Source organism: Bombina bombina, chromosome 2 (assembly GCF_027579735.1).
Source record: "Bombina bombina isolate aBomBom1 chromosome 2, aBomBom1.pri, whole genome shotgun sequence".
NCBI lineage: Eukaryota > Metazoa > Chordata > Amphibia > Anura > Bombinatoridae > Bombina > Bombina bombina.
This window is the reverse complement of record NC_069500.1, coordinates 1,332,723,179-1,332,745,887: the sequence shown is the minus strand read 5'-3', so window position 1 is coordinate 1,332,745,887 and position 22,709 is coordinate 1,332,723,179.

Here is a 22,709-nt window from a genome sequence, read left to right as displayed (position 1 = left end):
ATTTTAGAACAATCCATGTTGGAAACAGTTATCTTCAACCAATAAACGGTCCAAAGTCCAATTTGATGTTAAGTCCCCTGGGGGACACAGTGTCCAGCATAAATATCCACCTGGACTCCAATTGAAGTAGCATTCTAGCACAATCCCCACCCCTCTTTTGGGGGGGGGGAATATGGTCAATCACCATACTGCGCAAGCTAGATAAATTATGCTTATGTGTGACAAAATAACGTGCCATGGGAAGGTCTGATTCTCAATTCTTCAGTGCCTCCCTGATTGAGAATCTGTGGTGGCCATCCTTTCTTTGACAGTAGTTGTGGTTTTACCCATATAAAAGAGGGAACATAGGCAAATGAGTATATAAATAACATAAGTACTGCTGCATGTAAGCCAATATTACATCACATAAGCATAATTTATCTAGCTTGCTCAGTATGGTGATTGACCATATTCCCACCCAAAAGAGGGGCGGGGATTGTGCTAGAATGCTACTTCAATTGAAGTCCAGGTGGGTATTTATGCTGGACACTGTGTCCCCCAGGGGACTTAACATCAAATTGGATTTGGACCGTTTATTGGTTGAAGATAACTGTTTCCAATATGGATTATTCTAAAATTGGTGACTATGATCATTACTATGTGGTTAACCCTTCCACTATATAAATAAAAAGCCTTGTTCTGCAATTATAATAGTACTGTATTCACAAAAGTCTCCCCCTGGGACAATAAATACTATTCTCCTATTGTGTGCAGTGGGGCAGTAAGTGGTTTTATTTTTAATTTTCAATAAATTTGTTGGATGCCTTCTTATACAACAAATTAAGTTCTCCCAATATGAGCAATCTTCCCTTCAACATGATATGAAACATCATTTGCAAGTGGTTGATGTCTGAACATAACTTGAGACTATGATATTTGGCAATATATGAAGATCCATGGGACTAACACATTTTCTCTGGATGACCCACTATATGAAATGTGGGGCACGTTCATGAAGTTTTATGTCCAGAGGTGACAGTGGTGTCACTGGAAACAATAACGTGTGTATCACCCAACACTATAAGTGTTTAAATTCCCACTGTCTCCTATCCGGCTCTAAGACGCATGCTAGAGGGGCGGGGCTTGTTGGTAGTATGCAAATTAGCCATGCGGCTCTCTGTTTTCCATCATAGTGAACGGCACATCCAATCAGCATGAAGCATCAACTTGACATCCAATGGAACACATTGAATCAGATGTGGAGTGGCAAGCTTAATTACACATTGCTGTATGCGGTTTACAGATTGCTCATAGAGGAGTGACTATAAAAGTCAGAACTTTTTCACTTTTAACCAGACCTCCTTTGGGACATCACGCTGGTGATGTTGCTATTCTAACTATTTGGGGACATTTGATAAAGATACCAGTAGGGCATTGAAACGTCATGCTCTATTCCCTATTTTAACCTGTGTTAAATAAAAGCTATTTTTTATACAAGCCCAGTGAGTGCAGTCTCTTCCTGGAAAACTATATATATATATATATATATATATATATATATATTTTTTTTTTTTTTTTTTGTCTGCCTTCCTACCATACTTTTTTATGGCTTTAACTAGCCTAAGTGTGCAGTATTGGCCTTTTTATTTGAGGAGCTAGCACTGGTGTCTTAAATTTAATGGAAGAGCAGTCCATAATGGACTTGCTTACGGTTCCTCTGTTTGAACTGACTGTGGTGCCAAGAATGGTTGTGATAGAATAATTGAAGCCCCTTTCCAATGTGGACACTTACTGCTGTTCTTGTCCATATGTTGAGCAATAACAGCTTATGAATTACTCATGATATGAATGTATTTGCTATTCTGTTTTATGGAGTCACTGAGCTCCCTTATGCTAATATTCTGCTGCTCTTTGAAGTAATTGACCTCCAGTATTTTTTGTATTAACATTATCCAGCTTCTCCTGCACCAGCTGCTTGTGCTGTATCTTCATATACAACTTAAAGCCGAACTCAGCCATCTCATGGTACTTCTGTCACTTATTGTAGATATCTCAGTCCACTAGCTGTGAGTTGTCCTCTTGCTGAAAAAACATTATGGTTTTCTCTTGATCAGGTTATGGCTGGTTAACCTATTTATGCTGCTCACCAGGTTTGGCTTAGCAGTGGCCTGAGAAAGCTCCAATGCATAATGGATGGGTAACTCACTGCTAGAGGTTCCTGGAACAGAGCGAACCTCATTGACATCTGGAGGTGTAGCTTGATGTAATGCCACACTTGCATTATCCATCCAAGTATGTGTAAGAGCTGCCCACCCCTCCTCTTAATTGGGCACTTCCACTTGGACTTTAATAAAAATAAAATATATGTTAATTAAACACTAAACACCTTGTAATTACAACATTTATCTGTGTTATTAAAGCAATAACATGTCATTTGTCAAGATAAACTGAAAATTAAGGGCATTAGAGTTTGCGAAGGTTGCGATGTGTTGTGTTCTGAAACTAAAGACTTCTTAAAGTATGTACACTGGGCTCATGATAAAATCCTTTGCTAGTCAATTATCATACAAGACACACATGTATTTCACCTTGAAAACATTTGCATGCACTGAGGGCAGTAAATAGTTAACTTTTTCTCTTTGTGGATCCTGTTTTTACCCTGTACCACTAACACCTTCATCATCTGTTCTTGTTACCTTTCTCTCAAACTATCTGAGAGATATACAGAAATAACACTTGTGGTGTATTAAAGTTACAGTGAACACCTTCTAGTTACAAGGCATTTCTGTTTTGCTATAGAATAACATAGCCAAGTTTAAGCATTTTTAAATCAAATTAACATCTTGTTTGCTGTACTTCTTTTTCAAGACAAACTCCACAACACCACTTGCCTCATTTGAAGGATTCAATCTGGACTTTAGTCTGCAGATAACAAGTCTTGGTCATATAGTTACTATAAAGTGTATTGTTTTGCAGTTCTTATCTGCTAAAGCCAGTTAGGGAAATATATGTAGCAGAGCTAGCCTTGAAAGTCGGCAGTGTGCTTTTTTTCCATTCAGAGTGAGTGCTCTGGAACTGAATATACTAGTGTCACGTATACCAGGCTGCCAAGGCCAACCCCCTTGCCTCCTGTGGATTTTGTTCCCACCAGTTCCCCTTTTATGGTTACCATGATTGCACTTTGCCCTGAAAAAGCTGATCAGTGCCCTGCTTGGCCCCTTCCTTACTTGCCAAGGCCTAGCAGGGATCTTATGGAACTACTTGCTGGCTGGGCTCGCTAGAGATCCCCGCTGAACTTTATCATAGGTCGCTCCAGAGGCCCTTTGCCCCAGCGCCTCAGATCTTTTGGGGACTTGTTATACCTCTGATGGGCATAGGTTGGGGTAATACCTAGGAGGGAGCTCACTCAGGAACCTGGGGTTTTGGACACCTCACTACCTCATGATGGTCCTGAGTAAACTGTTGCCGCTCCAGCCCCGGATCATGTCGCTTTTTGGATTGACATCTGGGGTCTGGTGTTCTGCAATCATACCCCAGAATGGCCACCGCTCCCTCGGGATCACCCCGAAACTATGACCTAGCTATTGTGGGATCTCTACATTCCTATGGAGGTGCCAGTCTGTCTGGAGGGGCAGTGATTTATTGATCAGATAAGGCTCTTATCAGATGGCAAATGTGTAAATAGGCTGTGTGTTTGTCCCAATAAAGTCTGTCTGTGTTTCTTGATGTCCGACGCATGAGCTGATAGAGGGTGACTGAGCCAGTGAACCAGGTAGCAGCCGGGCCAGTGATCGGGCAGGGAGACCTCAACCGGGGGAACTCATAAGTCCAAAGTCCAGTGGGAGATTTAATGGTGACTGGCACTTTATTGGACTACCTCACCACAGGAGATAACTCAGATCATTGCCGACACCACTCGCCTCAAGATGCAGGAAGTCCAGAAGGTTCTGAGGCCCGTGTCCCCCTGAAAGAAATTACCCCATGAGGCCTTCCATGCCTTTAAAGACAGAGAAGAGAAGATGGGTACCTACAGATATTCAAAACACAGTGCAAGCTGCAAGGCATCACCGATGCCGACTGGGTCACCCTCTTGATCGAAAAGTTGTCGGGGAGGGCCTTGGATGCTTTTGAGACCATTCCCCTAGAAAATAAATGGAACTATTACCGGGTGAAGGAGCGCATCCTGGCCAGGTATACCGAGTGGACCCATCAGTTCACTCGCTCCATGTACTACTGGTTCTTGAGCTGCCAAGTGACCACCTTGGTGCAAGCATCACAGCTCATCTTTCTGGATCATTTCTATGATCACTCCCCGCCAGAAGTGAGAGAATGGGTCCGGGAATGTAAACTTGACACTGTGGACCAAGCAGCGGTTTTGGCAGACCAGTTTCTTGATGTCCGACGCATGAGTTGACTTGAGCCTCGACCAGTGGTTCATCCTCCGGGAGCTCCTCCTCACCTTCCAGTGGCCAGCCAGTACCCTTCAGCCCCGCTGGCTCAACCCCATATTGCCGGCCCCAGCCCACCCTGGAGGACGGGAATCCGATGCTTTGGATGGGATCAGGTTGGCCATGTATGGTCTAACTACCCACAGAATCCGTCCTTGGCCAACTGGACCTGAGCCTCTGCGGCCGTTTCCCAAGCAGCAGCCCATTGTTTTGAATCAGGAAGCTCTGCTACTCCAGCCGCTTGGGCTAAGCAGGAATTAGGGGTTCTACATGAGGTAAACCTGCTACAAGAGGCAGCTGGTGACCAGCATCGTCAACCAGTATGGATTAATGGCCGCCAGGCCCAAGGGTTACAGGAGAGCGGAGCCACCTTTACCATGGTCCGGCCACACCTGGTCACCAAGTCAGACCAGACAGGAAAGTCAGTAGCAGTTCATGTGGCTGGGGGTAAGGTGCTTCAGGAGGAGAGGACTCCTGTACCGGTTGACAGAGGGTGGCGGGAGCAGGCAGATAGCCATGTGACAGCTGGTGGTACTGCAAAGGTATTGGTAGGACCTGCTCCGCATAGGGCATGACATCTAGGTATTACTAGGATCCGCCACTGACTCACCCAGACCTTTTTCTGGCCAGGGATTATGGGGGATGTTAGACAGTCCTGCCATACTTTTGATATCTGACAGAGAGTAGGGAAGAATAGTGATGACCCTAAAACTTCCCTGCATCCCTCCCTATCATGGATAAACCATTCAGCAGGATAGCTGTTGACATCGTCGGACCATTGCCCCATCCCAGTTCCTCTGGGAAGAGATACATACTGATGGTAGTCGACTATGCTACCTGGCACTCTGAGGCAATAGCCCTGGCCAACATCCAGGTAGAGACAGTGGCCGATGCCCTGCTCCGGATCTTTGCCAGAGTGGGTTTCCCCTGGGAAATTATCTAGGACCAAGGGACCCAGTTCACTTCTGAGCTCACCCAGCAGCTATGGCGGCTTTGCAGGATCAGACCCCTGCTAAGCTCCCCATACCATACTTATGGGAGAGGTTCAACGGGACACTGAAGCAGCTGCTTTGGACGTTCTCTGTCTCTCACAAAGACTGGGAGACCACTGATATGCATGGGTTGGGGTGAATCCTAGGAGGGAGCTCACTCGGGAACCTGGGGTTTTGGACACCTCGCTACCTCCTGCTGGTCCTGAGTAAACATTTGCCAAGATGCCGTCCCAGCCCCCAGCAATGGATCATGTCGCTTTTTGAACTGTGACATCTGGGGGTATAGCCGCTCCCTCGGGATCACCCCGAAACTACAACCTAGCTATTGTGGGATCTCTAAATTCCAAAGGAGGCGCCAGCCTGTCTGGAGGGGTGGTGATTTCTTGATCAGATAAGGCTCTTATCAGATGGCAAATGTGTATATAAGCTGTGTGTTTGTCCCAATAAAGTCTGTTCGTGTTTCCCCTTAATACTGGTCTTGTCTGGTTATTATGGTGGGCTTCTTGCTATCATCACTTTCCCGCTATATAGCTCCAGGTTAAAGAAGGATCGTTTTGGTGGAGATACCCAGTCGTGGTATCCGGAGTCCATCACAACTAGAAACTGGTAGTAGTGCATGGCAGGAGCTGTAGTCAACAATAGACATACACAGTGCATATTTATCTTGTGAGTGCCATGTGAAGTGATCATTCTGGAACTGAATAAAAAGTTTCATTTATCCAAGCAGTGCATAATGGGAGTCTACACTGGAGAATGCATGCTTATCTTTATATTATATAGAACATTAACTTGTCACACCTCTTAGAACCCTTAAAAAATGGGATGGGGCCAAATAAATAATTTACCAAATAAACAAGGGAGGGCCAGATTAAACTATCTTGAGGGCCGCATATAGGGTTGCCACCCAACCGGTATTTTACTGGCACAGCTGGTAATCAGCGATTAGGAGTCGGTGCTGGCATTAGTAAAATACCGGCAATTCAAAAGCCGTTTTTTTAATAATTCTAGCTGCAATAAAAAAAAATCTGAATATAAACGACCGAGAGTATACAAACAAATCACCTTTCTTAATTAGTATTACAAAATCCGGTGTCTACAAACGTGGATATAGGTATTCCAAGGGAGTTTTATGGGGAAACATTGTTGTAAGTTTCTAATATTCAAAACACTGTTCTCCATTTTGGATGCACATTTTCAGTCATATCAGTCTAACAAGCTTTTCATTGGTGAGAATTTCCATTTCTCTTGTAAGATGTATCGAATGCACGGATTTATCCTTACTTGTGGGATATTCTCCTCCCCTACTGGAAGTGGCAAAGAGAGCACCCACAGCAGAGCTGTCTATATAGCTCCCTCCTTAGCTCCACCCCCCAGTCATTCTCTTTGCCTAATCTAAGAAACTAGGAAGTGCAGAGCGAGTGTGGTGACAAAAATGTTAGTTTTTTATTTCTCAAGCAAAAGTTTGTTATTTTAAATGGTGCCAGTGTGTACTATTTACTCTCTGGCAGAAAAGAGATGAAGATTTCTGCAAGGAGGATTATGATCTTAGCACTTTGTAACTAAGATCCACTGCTGTTCTCACAAGGGCTGAAGAATACAGGAAAACTTCAGTTGGGGGAACGGTTTGCATGCTAAGCTGCATATGAGGTATGTTCAGTCTATATTTTTCTAGACAGACTGTGTTTATTCTAGAAAAGGCTGGCAAGATCCCCATGAGGGAAGGGTAAGCTGTATTCAGACACTTAGATAGGAATTTCAGCTTGCTTGAAGGGCTTATTTGTTACTGGTGACACTGTTAGGAAAAAACGTTTTTGTTTGTTCAGTAAATTATGCAATTATAACATTTTTTGAAGGGACTAAAGGGGTCATTGTGGCTTGTGTTAGGGTTTTTTAACCCACATGGTTAATTAAGAGACACTCGGGTGTTTTTCTAATAGGCCTCAAAACATTGAGTGAGGTGGGAGGGGCCTATTTTCGCGCCTCAGTTGCGCAGTTTCTTTTCCTTAGAGACATCCAACTGCTTCTCTTGAGGTTCCTGCTGTGTTTGAGGGCTGTAAAGGAGGTTTTTTCCCCACAAATCGTTCTGAAGGGCAGGTAGGCGCCACAGCAGAGCTGTGGCAAGGTGCTGAAAGTCTTTTTTACCGGTTTTGACGTTTTTCAATCCGGTTTTGCCATTAAGGGGTTAATTGTTTATTTGCATAGCTGTGCAAAGTTACTAAGGCTATAAGATACTACTGTAAAAATTTCGTTAAGTTTACTGCTTTTTTACACTGTTTTGCAGAACTTGTGCAGCTTTTTTTCTCTTAAAGGCACAGTACCGTTTTATTTCGAAGTGTTATTTACTTTGATTACAGTGTTTTCCAAGCTTGCTGGTTACATTACTAGCCTGTTTAACATGTCTGACTCCAAGGAAAATCCTTGTTCAATATGTTTGGAAGCCATTGTGGAACCCCCCTCTTAGAATGTGTCCCAATTGTACTGATATGTCTATAAATTATAAAGAACATATATTAGCACTTAAAAATAGGGCAATAGATGATTCTCAGTCAGGAGTAAATGACTAGCTCTCCCCAAGTGTCACAACCAGTAACGCCCGCACAAGTGACGCCAAGTACCTCTAGTGCATCACATTCATTTACTTTACAAGACATGGCCACAGTTATGAATACAACCCTCACTGAGGTTTTATCCAAACTGCCTGGTTTACAAGGAAAGCGGGACAGCTCTGGGTTAAGGAAAAATGCTGAGCCGTCTCATGCTTTAGTAGCCGTATCTGATATGCCCTCACAATGCTCTGAAGGGGCGAGGGATTTGTTATCTGAGGGAGAAATTTCTGATTCAGGAAAGACGCTTCCTCAGACAGATTCTGATATGACGGCCTTTAAATTTAAGCTTGAACACCTCCGCTTATTGCTTAGGGAGGTATTAGCAACTCTAGATGATTGTGACCCTATAGTGGTCCCAGAGAAATTGTGTAAAATGGATAGATACTTAGAGGTTCCTGTTTACACTGATGTTTTTCCAGTCCCTAAGAGGATTGTGAATATTATTGCTAAGGAGTGGGATAGACCAGGTATTCCGTTGACTCCCCCTCCTGTTTTTAAGAAAATGTTTCCCATATCTGACACCATAAGGGACTCATGGCAGACAGTTCCTAAGGTGGAGGGAGCTATTTCTACTCTGTCTAAGCGTACAACTATACCTATCAAGGACAGTTGTGCTTTCAAAGATCCTATGGATAAAAAATTAGAGGGTCTTCTGAAGAAAATTTTTGTTCATCAAGGTTTTTCTCTCCAACCTATTGCATGCATTGTTCCTGTAACAACTGCTGCTGCTTTCTGGTTTGAGGCTCTAGAAGAGGCTCTTCAAATGGAGACTCCATTAGAGGAAATTATGGACAGAATTAAGGCCCTTAAGTTGGCTAATTCTTTTATTACAGATGCCGCTTTTCAACTGGCTAAATTAGCAGCAAATAATTCAGGTTTTGCCATTTTAGCATGCAGGACGTTATGGCTTAAGTCCTGGTCTGCTGATGTGTCATCTAAATCTAAACTTTTGAACATTCCTTTCAAGGGTAAGACCCTATTCGGGCCTGAACTGAAAGAGATTATTTCAGACATCACTGGAGGGAAAGGTCATGCCCTCCCTCAGGATAGATCAAATAAGATGAGGACCAAACAAAATAATTTTCGTTCCTTTCGGAACTTTAAAACTGGTCCCGCTTCAGCTTCCTCTGCTACAAAGTAAGAGGGGAATTTTGCCCAATCCAAGTCAGTCTGTCAGTCTGGAGACCTAACCAGGCTTGGAACAAGGGTAAACAGGCCAAGAAGCCTGCAGCTGCCTCTAAGACAGCATGAAGGGGTAGCCCCCGATCCGGGACCGGATCTAGTAGGGGGCAGATTCTCTCTCTTCGCTCAGGTTTGGGCGAGAGATGTTCAGGATCCCTGGGCTTTAGAAATTGTGTCCCAGGGATATCTTCTGGAATTCAAGGGCTCCCTTCCAAGGGGGAGATTTCACATTTCTCGATTGTCTGTAAACCAGACAAAGAGAGAGGCGTTCTTACGCTGTGTAGAAGACCTACATACCATGGGAGTGATCCGCCCAGTCCCAAAAGAGGAACAGGGGCTAGGGTTTTATTCAAACCTGTCTGTGGTTCCCAAGAAAGAGGGAACTTTCAGACCAATCTTGGATCTCAAAATTCTAAACAAGTTCCTCAAAGTTCCATCATTCAAGATGGAGATTATTCGGACTATTCTACCTCTGATCCAGGAGGGTCAATATATGACTACCGTGGACTTAAAGGATGCGTATCTACACATCCCTATTCACAGAGATCATCATCAATTCCTCAGATTCGCCTTTCTAAACAGGCATTACCAGTTTGTGACCCTTCCCTTCGGGTTTGCCACGGCTCCCAGAATTTTCACAAAAGTGCTAGGGTCCCTTCTGGCGGTTCTACGACCACGGGGCATAGCAGTGGCGCCTTATCTAGACGACATCTTAATTCAGGCGTCAACTTTCCAGCTAGCCAAGTCTCACACGGACATCGTGTTGGCTTTTCTGAGATCTCACGGGTGGAAGGTGAACATAAAAAAGAGTTCTCTCTTCCCTCTTACAAGAGTTTCCTTCCTAGGGACTCTGATAGACTCAGTAGAAATTAAAATATTTCTGACGGAGGTCAGAAAGTTAAAACTCTTAACCACTTGCCGAGCTCTGCATTCCATTCCTCGGCCATCAGTGGCTCAGTGTATGGAGGTAATCGGACTCATGGTAGCGGCAATGGACATAGTTCCTTTTGTCCGCCTACACCTCAGACCACTGCAGCTATGCATGCTCAAACAGTGGAATGGGGATTATGCAGATTTATCTCCTCAACTGCACCTGGACCAGGAGACCCGAGATTCTCTTCTCTGGTGGTTGTCTCAGGACCATCTGTCTCAGGGAATGTGTTTCCGCAGGCCAGAGTGGCTCATTGTAACGACAGATGCCAGCCTGCTAGGCTGGGGTGCAGTCTGGAATTCCCTGAAAGCACAGGGCTTATGGTCTCGGGAGGAAGCTCTCCTTCCGATAAACATTATAGAACTGAGAGTGATATTCAATGCACTTCAGGCGTGGCCTCAGCTTGCTGCGGCCAAATTCATCAGGTTTCAGTCGGACAACATCACGACTGTAGCTTATATCAATCATCAAGGAGGAACAAGGAGTTCTCTAGCGATGATGGAGGTAACCAAAATAATCCGGTGGGCAGAGGATCACTCTTCCCATCTCTCAGCGATCCACATCCCAGGAGTAGAGAACTGGGAGGCGGATTTTCTAAGTCGTCAGACTTTTCATCCGGGGGAGTGGGAACTCCATCCGGAGGTATTTGCCCAGCTGATTCAGCTATGGGGCACACCAGAATTAGATCTGATGGCATCTCGTCAGAATGCCAAACTTCCTCGTTAAGGGTCCAGGTCCCGGGATCCCAAGGCGGTACTGATAGATGCTCTAGCAGTGCCTTGGTCCTTCAATTTGGCCTATATATTTCCACCGTTTCCTCTCCTTCCACGTCTGGTTGCCAGAATCAAGCAGGAGAGAGCTTCGGTAATTCTGATAGCACCTGCGTGGCCACGCAGGACTTGGTATGCAGACCTAGTGGACATGTCCTCGGTTCCACCGTGGACCCTGCCAATGAGGCGGGACCTTCTAATCCAAGGTCCGTTCACGCATCCAAATCTAATTTCTCTGCGTCTGACTGCTTGGAGATTGAACGCCTGATTCTATCAAAGCGTGGTTTCTCTGAGTCGGTCATTGATACCCTGATTCAGGCTAAAAGCCTGTCACCAGGAAGATCTATCATAAGATTTGGCGTAAATATCTTTATTGGTGTGAATCCAAAGGTTACTCGTGGAGTAAGATTAGGATTTCTAGAATATTGTCTTTTCTCCAAGAAGGTTTGGAGAAGGGATTATCTGCTAGTTTCCTAAAAGGACAAATATCTGCTTTGTCTATTCTACTTCACAAACGTCTGGCAGATGTTCCAGACGTTCAAGCATTTAGTCAGGCTTTGGTCAGAATCAAGCCTGTATTTAAACCTGTTGCTCCGCCATGGAGCCTAAACTTAGTTCTTAAAGTTCTTCAAGGGGTTCCGTTTGAACCTATGCATTCCATAGATATTAAGCTTCTATATTGGAAAGTTTTGTTTTTAGTAGCTATCTCTTCGGCTCGAAGAGTTTCTGAGCTATCTGCTTTACAATGTGATTCACCTTACCTTGTTTTCCATGCAGATAAGGTGGTTTTACGTACCAAACCTGGGTTTCTTCCTAAGGTTGTTTCTAATAAGAATATCAATCAAGAGATTGCGGTTCCTTCTTTGTGTCCTAATCCTTCATCTAAGAAGGAACGTCTGTTACACAATCTTGATGTGGTTCGTGCTTTAAAGTTCTACTTACAAGCAACTAAAGATTTCCGTCAAACATCTTCTTTGTTTGTTGTTTATTCTGGTAAATGGAGAGGTCAAAGGGCTACCGCTACCTCTCTTTCCTTTTGGCTGAAAAGCATCATCCGTTTGGCTTATGAGACTGCTGGCCAGCAGCCTCCTGAAAGAATTACTGCTCATTCTACTAGAGCTGTGGCTTCCACATGGTCTTTTAAAAATGAGGCTTCTGGAGGTTCCGGAGGAGGAGCTTAACGCAGGTGCTACGCAGGTGCTAAGCGTTTGGCACTCCAGTCCTATTGCTGTTGGCGGAGTTCTCCCGCGCCGAGCCTGGATGTTGGGCTAAGCTAACCGGACAGCTTGTTACATCGCTACCGGAGCCTTGGTAGTGGAACAAACAACCCACTACGCTGACATGCTTTCAGCTTGTAAAGACTTGCTACTTATACTTTTCTCATAAACGTTACTGTGAGACAGTCTTTAAAGAAACCCTGTATTCATCTCTCCCTCCTCTCCCACCGGTGCTGCGTGAGAGGAGGTGAGTACTATACACATCAACTACCTGTGCCGGGTTTATATTTTACCATACCTAATTGAAAAGGACCGAACAGCAAGCCGAGACAGACATCTGCCGTTACCCTCTCCCTTCACTTTGTCCTCAGAAGACCCTTGTAAGTGACTCTCCACCCCTCCTCGCCCCCTGCCCTCAGACCGGTTCACATACCGCCAAAGCTAGATGGGATTATCTTCTCCTCTGCAGGATTAGACTCTGAGACACCGCCTGAAGATTCTTGGGGGTTCCTCTTCCTATCCCTCCTTCCCCACCGGTGTTGCGCGGAAGGAGGAGAGCAGTGCAGTCTATACTTACCCCCGGCTCTAGCTGCGGTTCACTCTCCCCCTCTCCCACCGGTGCTGCGTGAGAGGGGGCGGGCACTGATTCGCACTCAGCAAGGTTGCGGTGGGACAGAACATAGGCGCTGCTGGTGTATTGAGACAGAGCCGACGAGTGGGGAAGCAGTTAGCTGAGAAACCTGAATCCTCTACAAAGACGAACGGCGGCCTCGGCAAAAAAGACTCCCAGTAGCAGCCCACGACAAGCAGGTAGTAAATAGTATTCAGCAACACTGTTTGTTAATTGGGCGAAAAGGATAAAAAGTTAACACCTCTGGATAATACCCAGGGGTAAAATACTGGGGACATATTCTTCTTTGACCTGCTCAAAAGTACAGAGGAATTCAGGCAAAAATAGGAAAAGATCACAAAAGGCTGAGGAAGAGACGAGAAAAGACCCAGAGGGGGGAGAGGGGGAAGAGGAGGAGAAAAGAGGAAGAGAAGGGGAAGAGGAGAAGAGAGCAAGGAAAAGAGTGATATTATAGTTCAAAGTATCTCTTTTCTCTGGGACATCTAGTTAAAGGGAAGGGAAAAAAGAAAAAAAATGTTGGTTCTAGGGATTGACTCTCTAAGCAGACTGTATACTCTATATGTGTGTTCTTATTAAGTATTTCTTTTTCATATATAGAATAGAAGAAGATAAGGGGAAAAATTTCTAGATTATATTTCTGGCTTAACTCTTATGGTTAAAAACTAATGCTTGAAGCTTCCTACCTTAGAATTTAAGCTCTTGAATCAAAATATCTGCCCTTCACATTTTGTGGCTGTTAATTTGTAAAATCTATACATTGATCCGTTAAAAGATTTAAAGGTATCAGTTTAATATTTGTTTATGCTTCCTGAGAATTAAAACCTGATATAAATTATTGGTAGAATTATACTGATCTAGACAGGGGGTGTGTTGGGGCAAGTAGAGTCTTGGGAGGAAGGTACAAAGGGGCAGAGACAAAGTCTATAGAATTATGATTTAAATGTATAAATAATTGAAATAACTCCTGGGTCTTTTTTCCCTAGGTCACATTTCTATATAGTTATTGGTATTAAGGTATACTCTTTTTTTCTCTTTATATAACATTAGAGTGTCATTTGAATTAGATTAACTAAGGTTATTCCTGCTGGTTTCAATTTTTTTTTTGTTAGCCTGTGACAAAGATATTGAATCAGGTCGATTCCTGGAAAGATTTATTGCTATTAGCCTTGGTAAACTGACCTGACATAGTCTCGCATTTATATTACCCTCTGGTTCTCGCGTCCGTGGTTGGACTTCTTCACTTAACTAATTAAGTATCACTAGTCTCCCCACTTCTTTTTTGTCCCCCTAGGCGTGGGGCTTCCCCCCCCTTTTTTTTTTTTTTCTTTTTTCTTTCCTCACTTAATCATCACTTACACACTCCTACCCTCACTGGTCAATCTAGAGCATTTCTTGCTCCCAACCAAATTCACATTCACTTCTGGTCCTGCACCACTTTTCACGTAATTTTGCTTCAATCACTCCTTTTTTTTTCTTTGTAATTTTTTGTTCACTGGCACATGGATAAATTTCTTCACGGTTCACCCAAGATCCCCTCTCCAGCCATGGCAGCGAGGCAGAGGGACAGAAAAATGAAAGGTAATCAAGAGACAGTCATGGATACACAATCAGCTTTATTAAACATGTCAGTAGTTCAAGAACCTACTAATATTCACAATCTTGTTGCTAGTATATCTGATGCACTCTCTCCCAAATTTGAGGCTCTTAGAGCTGAAATTAAACAAGACTTTTGTTCATTAACCCAGGAAGTCCGCCAGTTCTCTAACAGGCTGCAGGAAGCCGAGCAGAGAGTCTCGGACCTGGAAGACCTAACAATAGTACATAGTTCCAACCTGGAAGTTGTAAACACCAACTTACAAAAAATACAAAATAGGTTAGAGGACCTAGAAAATCGGTCTAGGAGAAATAATATAAGAATCATAGGTCTCCCAGAAGAACATCAATATGATAATCTTGTTAATTTCATATCAGAAACATTGCCTAAAATCTTAAAATTGCCATCTACTCTATATCCCATTCCAGTGGAGAGAGCGCACAGGATAGGTTCACTTCATATAGAAAATAAAGTCAGAACCAAGCCTAGACCTGTCATAGCTAAACTGTTAAACTTCCAAGACAAACTTACTTTATTTCAATATTATCGTAAACAACAGCCAGTCAAAGTTGGAGGTATTACAATCCTTATGTTTCAAGATTTCTCGGCGGACACTGCAGCAAAAAGAAGGGAGCTAGCTCCTATTTGTACCAGGTTTATACAAAAAGGATACCAGGCAACTATAATATTCCCTCATAAATTAAAGGTTAAAGTTAATGATGTTGTACACTTCTTTGAGGAAGTCCATCTAGCTGAAAACTTATTTAAAACATTGAACTCCCCGGTCCGATGATAAATTAAACACTAAGGGCCTAGAGATGGGTTTCAGTGTTTAATTTCCCCCTGCGTGGAGAGGGTTTATTTTTATATACACAAAGGGAAAGAAAGGAAGGGGAACTTCCTTTTTAAACTTTTTTTTTTTTTTTTTTTTTTTTCTCTCTATCTCTCTTGCTCCTTATCTCCTTATATATAAATAAATATGTGTAGTGACAAATGTAAAATAGTTTCATGGAACGTAGGTGGTATATCTACCCCTATTAAGAGAAAGGCAATACTCACTCAGCTTCGAAAAACCCAGACTGATATAGGTTTCATCCAAGAAACTCATTTATCTGCAGAAGAATCTTTAAAACTTAAGACAGGTTGGGTAAAGGAAATATATTTTGCACCCAGTGTCAAGAGAAAGAGGGGGGTAGCAATATTAATAGGGAAAAGAATTGGAACTGAAGTGGTACATTTTGAGGCTGATCCAGGAGGGAGATATCTCATGTTGAAAGCAAAAATTTCTCGGAAGATGTATACACTGTGCAACACATATGGCCCTAATGTATTTGATCCAAAATATTGGACCTCTCTTCAGTCTAAACTTTTAGCCTACACGGAAGGGTGTCTGATTATGGGCGGAGACTTCAATATGGCACCACAAAGCCCAATTGATAGGTTAAGACGAGATGTCAAACAGCTGAAACAAAAAAAAGATAATTTAGAGTGCAAAATGTTCAAAAGAATCAAACAAAACTTAGCGGTGCAAGACGTTTGGAGACATCAAAATCCCTCTATTCAGAGTTTTACTTGTCTTTCTAAGGCGCACAAAACACTCTCTAGAATAGATATATTTCTGATTGATGAGCGCATGTTAATGAATGGGGTTAAATCAGACATACTTCCAATTCTTCTCTCAGATCATGCACCAATTGTTCTTGAGTTCCAGCTCTCAGATGCACGCTCTGTCTCATCGCGTTTCTTTTTTCCCTATTACTTGATGTCAGAGATAAAATTCAAGAAGTGGCTTATAAATAAATATAAGGAATATGTATATTTTAATAAAGAATATTTGAGTCGCCCTGAATTATTTTGAGACACTGCGAAAGCGGTAATGAGAGGGGAAATACTCTCATATAGTATCGCCTTACAAAAGAAAATTAGATCCAGAGAAAGAGAGACATGTCAATGTTTGACTAATACTTATAACCGGTATCTGCTTGACAAAACACCATTAAATTGGGCGAAATATGTTAAGACAAAAAATGAAAGAGATACCTTTGTACTGTCACAAGAAACACAAAGAGAATTAAGAATGCAGGCTAAGCTATATAGATACGGGAATAAATCGGGCAAGATGTTGGCCAAATTAATTAAAAATGAGAAGAAACAACCGGTAATAGACAAACTGTATAATAAAGGGTTTCATATCTCAAAACCTGAGGGTATCTTAAACACATTCTATGAATATTAGGAGCTCTACTCATCCAAAACAAGTGATGTACAGAAATCTATAGATTTTTGGAGGGACATCACATATCCTACAATTACATTAGAAATGTCTAATAGTCTAAATGCTCCTATCTCCATAGAAGAAATAGAGAAGACAATATCTGAGCTTTCCCTAAATAAGGCAGCAGGTCCCGATGGTCTCCCTAGTGAATTCTATAAAATTCTGTCTAGTGAAGCCACCCCACATCTTTGCACCCTTTTTAACAGTTTTTATACAAAGGGCAATTGGATCCCTTCTTCATTTTCTAGCTCATATACAACTTTGATATTAAAGGGCGGAAAGGACGCTTGCTGTAAAGAATCTTACAGACCAATCGCTCTATTAAACTCCGACTATAAAATTCTCACTGCAATCTTAGCATCTAGACTTCAAGGGATCCTTCCAGAAATCATTCATACTGATCAATCAGGCTTTTTAAATAATCGTAACTCAGCGGCAAAAATTAGAGAAGCACTCTTAGTGACAGAATATTTTGAGGCTATGTCTAGCAGCGGGGGGGAGGACACACCTGACCTTGCCATTATCTCTATCGATGCTGAAAAAGCCTTTGATTCAATATTTCATGAACATATTAAAACATCATTAAGGCGGTTTGGTATCAGGGGCAATTTTCTCGAATTTATTGGGAATCTATATAAACAACCATTCACAAAATTGATAGTGAATAACACCATGTCCTCTTCCATCTCTTTAGGTAGAGGGACGAGGCAAGGTTGTCCTCTCTCCCCGCTTTTATTCAATATCTCGATTGAGCCTCTGGCAATTAAAATTCGCCATCTCTTAGATGGTATAAAAATTCGCAACACTGAAATAAAAATAGGCCTGTATGCGGATGACCTGCTGCTTTATATGGCAAACACCAAACTGAATTTACCAAAACTTTTTCAGATATTGGAACAATTTGGCTCATTCTCTGGATACAAAGTAAATATGGCTAAATCGGAGATACTTTGGCTAAGGAAAGATAACACTTCCTTACTGGAAACCCCCTTTCACCAAGTGACAAACTCTTTTAAATATTTAGGGATCCATATTCCGATAAAAACTTCGGATTTATATGCTCTGAATATTCCCCCGGTAATAAAAATGATTAAGGAAAAGCTCCTGATGTGGCAAAAACTCCCTTTATCACTTTCTGGAAGGATAGCCCTTTTTAAGATGGCCCTTCTCCCAAAATTATTGTATATACTTCAAAATACTCCAATAATTCTTCTGGGAAAGGATATCCGATCGATTAATACCTCTCTTATTCATTTCTTATGGCAGAATAAAAGGTCAAAGATATCCCTCATGAAATTGGCGGTACCAAGAGAAAGTGGAGGTCTTTCTCTACCAGATATAAGGTTTTATAACTTTTCCTTTTTAGCCCGGATTGTAGCAGATTGGATCTCATCCAATAACTATGTATTGAATAACAATCTCGAGTCTAGTGTCTGCTACCCGTATTCCTTAGCTGCATTAATACATTTAGAACCTAAAGAAATTCCAGCAGAAATTAAAAGACTTAAAACCATTCTCAACCCACTCAAAGCTTGGCATAAAATAATGTCTTTTCTATCAATCAATAATAGAATTTCTTATCTTTTACCTATAATAGGTAACCCTACTTTTCAAGCAGGCTTGGACTCGGAGGTTTTTAGAAAATGGCATGCTGCTGGATTAACAAAGGTAATTCAAATTATAGATCAAGAAGGGAAATGTATTAAAACATTTCAGAAATTAAAAATGGACTTCGACTTGTCCAACAAAGATTTTTTTGCATATTTGCAACTAAGACATTTTACTCAGGACCTAGTCAGGAAAGGGGGCTGGGAATGGGGATTGGGTATACTGGACAATTGGTTGGTTTTAACAAGAAATGGCCATATGTCAATTGCACCGTGCTATCATCTTCTGAGTACAAAAAAAGGGGCCACGATATTGGCAAATCTGGTTGCCTATTGGAACATATCAATCCCTCAGAGTAATATTGATATAAAAACGATTCAATTATCTATTAAGAAAATCGCTCAAGTAACACTATCTGCAACTTGGAGAGAGGCACACGTCAAACTCTTGCACGGGGCATATTTTACCCCTAGGAGAGGCTTCAAATGTACCAATGCAGGGTTTAATAAGTGCCCTAAATGTTCGCTTCAGGCAGCTGATTTAATGCATATGTTTTGGCATTGTCCAAAGATTAAAAATATATGGGCTAAGGTTGAATATTGGCTCAAGAATGTGCTAAAGATAATATGGCCTTCATTAACATTATATCAGATAATATTCTGTCTTAAGAAAGAACCTGGTAGATATAATAATGAAAGAATAGTAATATCTACTATACTTGCTACCAGATATTTAATCTGTAAAAAGTGGAAAAGTCGTGCAATTCCAAGTATCTCCGAGATTAAAAACTGCATGAAAAAACAATGTATTTTAGAACAGAGAGATTCGGACATAAATAATGATCAGGACATTAGAAGATTTTTTGATAAATGGGCACCCTTCTTAAAAATATTCCCTTCGGAAGAAATGAATCATATAATCTTCCCTTTTAGGAATACAGAAATTGTTTTACTAGGGAACTGGTAAACATCAAGAGAGAGGTAGCAGTAGAAGTGGTTTTTCCCTTCACTCTTTTTTTTTTTTTTTTTTTTTTTTACTCTGGTTTAGTTGGACTGCCTCTCCACACGGGGGGGGGGGTGAATGGGGGGAGGGAGGGGAGGGTTTAGGGGGGGGTTGGAAAACAAAAAAAAAATTCCAAGTAATGTTAATAAGCAAAGTTGATTATGTTATATTAATATGCTGATTAGCTATATATATCTGTATGCATAATTAAATACAGTATTATATGAACGAACATATGTATAATTTATGGATTATGATTATGTGTTCAATGTTGTTCATATTTATTCTTGGATAATGTCTTGGTTTATAAATAAAAGTTTAAAAAAAAAAAAATGAGGCTTCTGTTGAACAAATTTGTAAGGTGGCGACTTGGTCTTCGCTTCATACTTTTTCAAAATTTTACAAATTCGATACTTTTGCTTCTTCTGAGGCTATTTTTGGGAGAAAGGTTCTACAAGCAGTGGTGCCTTCCATTTAAGGTCCCTGTCTTGTCCCTCCGTTCATCCGTGTCCTAAAGCTTTGGTATTGGTATCCCACAAGTAAGGATGAATCCGTGGCCTCGATACATCTTACAAGAGAAAACATAATTTATGCTTACCTGATAAATTTATTTATCTTGTGATTTATCGAGTCCACGCCCCGCCCTGTTTATTAAGACAGGCATATATATATTTTTATTTTAAAACTTTCAGTCACCACTGCACCCTATAGTTTCTCCTTTTTCTTCCTAGCCTTCGGTCGAATGACTGGGGGGTGGAGCTAAGGGGGGAGCTATATAGACAGCTCTGCTGTGGGTGCTCTCTTTGCCACTTCCTGTAGGGGAGGAGAATATCCCACAAGTAAGGATGAATCTGTGGACTCGATACATCACAAGAGAAATAAATTTATCAGGTAAGCATAAATTATGTTTTTGAGCAATCTAGTGAATGTACAGTGAAAGTTAAATTACCTAAGCATTATTTGAAGTGTTGCTACAAATATATCAATTTTTGTTTTAGAGAACGCACAGTCTATGTTGTGTAAACATACTTTAAATACAGCCCCCGCCGAGATCTCAGATGACTGGCAATGCTGTCGGACATTTGTTGAAACTGCAATCCCTATTATTTCCTTTGGAAGTCACATCTCTACTCATTAGAAGAGAGAGGATCAGTCCACTTTCTTTGAATATTTCACCAGACCCACAAATTGCGAGACTAGCAAGGCCAAAAAGACAATGTTTTGATCATGTTAAAAAGCTTTGAACTTCCAAAGAGTATGTTTTTAATGTACATTTTGAAATTAACCACTTAATGACCCTTTGAGGGTGTTTATCTATGATCGATGTGGGAGGTTAAGAACTTTCCGGCAGTCACCCACTGGTATTTTGTGGGTGGGGCCATGCATGGGAGGGGTGGGGTTATGTAATATAGGGACAGAGTTACTGGTGTTTTGTGGGTGTGCCTGGGCAGCGCTCAGCCACTCTTTTGAAACGAGGACACCGAGGGGCTGTAAGTAGGGAGTGGTCCATACTGCCAAACCTGTGATAATCCCGTAGGATGCGGGAGTGTTGGGAAGTATGCTTATGGACTGTATTGCTGCATATGCACAACCAGATAGAAATAAGATTAGGTTTGCTTCCCAGGAACCAGATCTTTTGGAGACTTAGACTGTTATTGTATATTGTAAGGGACACTAAACATTTTCTTATTCCATCCACAAATATTTAATCAAGCAATTAAACTATTAACACAAAATAACACTGTTATTTTTCTTTGCTGTCTGAGAAAAAAAAAAAACATACTTTTTTTCCAGGCTAGCTCTGAAAAAGGCTAAGGCATGTTTACATTAACTGCTGATTGCTGTGGACTTGAGAAGATATTTAGTGCAATGAGTTTTAATACAGAATTTAGCACAAGAACTAACCCTTATTATGACTAATGCTGTTTTTTAGTGCAGGGGAGACCGTGCTGAGACACAGAGTTTGAGTGAGCAGATTGCAATCTAGATTGAGGTAGTCTAGATGCTGATGGGTTGCTGCAATACTTTGTAAGCACAGATTGATTAAACCTGTACACAAATGAAACTTAAATAGGGACTCTAACTGAACACAGAAATCTGCCAGATTTGGAAACAGATCAGTTCCCAAGCAAAACAAAGACTTGAAAAAGCATTTGTTGAGAGGAGACTTTGCTGAAACATCTTCCACTATGTGTTTTCTCGCTTGATGAGCTGAAGCTCCTCCTGCGTGTGATTATAGTAATGTCTTCCTGGCATTGTATGCCATCTTTAACAATTGATAAGCCATTAACTACTTAAAACTAAGTATTGCCTAATGTATACTCATTACTTTGTTTTAGTTTGAGTTTTCAATAAAAAGTGATCTGATTTCACATAATTCTGTTCACCCTTTTACAGCACTAATAGGAACACTTGGCACTCTCCCTGATGCAAAGAGAAGGTATGGATGAAAAAAAGCTTTTAATGCTTTGATACAAAAGGTGTACATGTCACATATACTTCTCTGTGAGGTAAATTAGAAGAATGAACAGTAGTACTGAGGCATTTATCTGAGGTCAGAGTGTGAAGGTGGTTTAGTCATATAAGTAGCCAAAGAGGGAGGCCCAGGCTATCTGACAAGGAACACAGTATTAGGTATAAAAGAGAAGAGAGAATAAGGGTGCACTAATTTCTTAAAACTTAACTTTTACTTTACAGATTAAAATCTATAAATTAATAAACGACAAGTTTGTTGATGAAAATTCAAACAAGCCCCTAAAGGAACTATGATCGCTTTACTTCCAAGTGGCAAAAAAGGTCTTGTCTAGGAGGTTATGCCAGTGTGGCCAGGCTTATGCGGAAATAGTAAACAATCAGGAACAAGACACCACTGGATGGGTCAAAAAGGGCAGAAACGCGTTACCTTTATTTTCTATTTACTTTTTCCTGTCTGTAACCACTAGTGGTCTTTGAGGGGTGTCCCCACCTGATGCTGACATCTCCTGCTATCAGCCAGGAAAGCGGGGGCATCCCTTTCTGACCCATCCAGTGGTGTCTTTCTTGCTTCTGATATTATTTTTCTATTTTCCCTTATGCCTGGCTACACTGGCCAGCCAAAGCGGTATTCAGTTCAAAGAACACTCCCAGTGACGTCACAGTTCAAATGGCCAATGGTTCTGACGTACGTTTCACCGGACAACCTCCGACTTTTTCAAGGATCTAGATAGTGCCAACTCTAACACTAATAAAGGAACAAAGTATACAAGTGTATGCAACAGGCAAGCACAGAGCAGAGGGAATTGAGAAAGCACCACATATCACAGAGCTCAGTAGCTAATTAGACAATAGCTGGAGGAATTAGATTTTTTACCAGCAAAGTATAAGTAAGAGGACCATGTTAGATTGTCAGCACATTTAAACAGTGAAAATATGTACTTAAAGTGGATGTAAATTTTTAACATATTGACCTTCCAAATCTGTTCTTATGCACTCTTT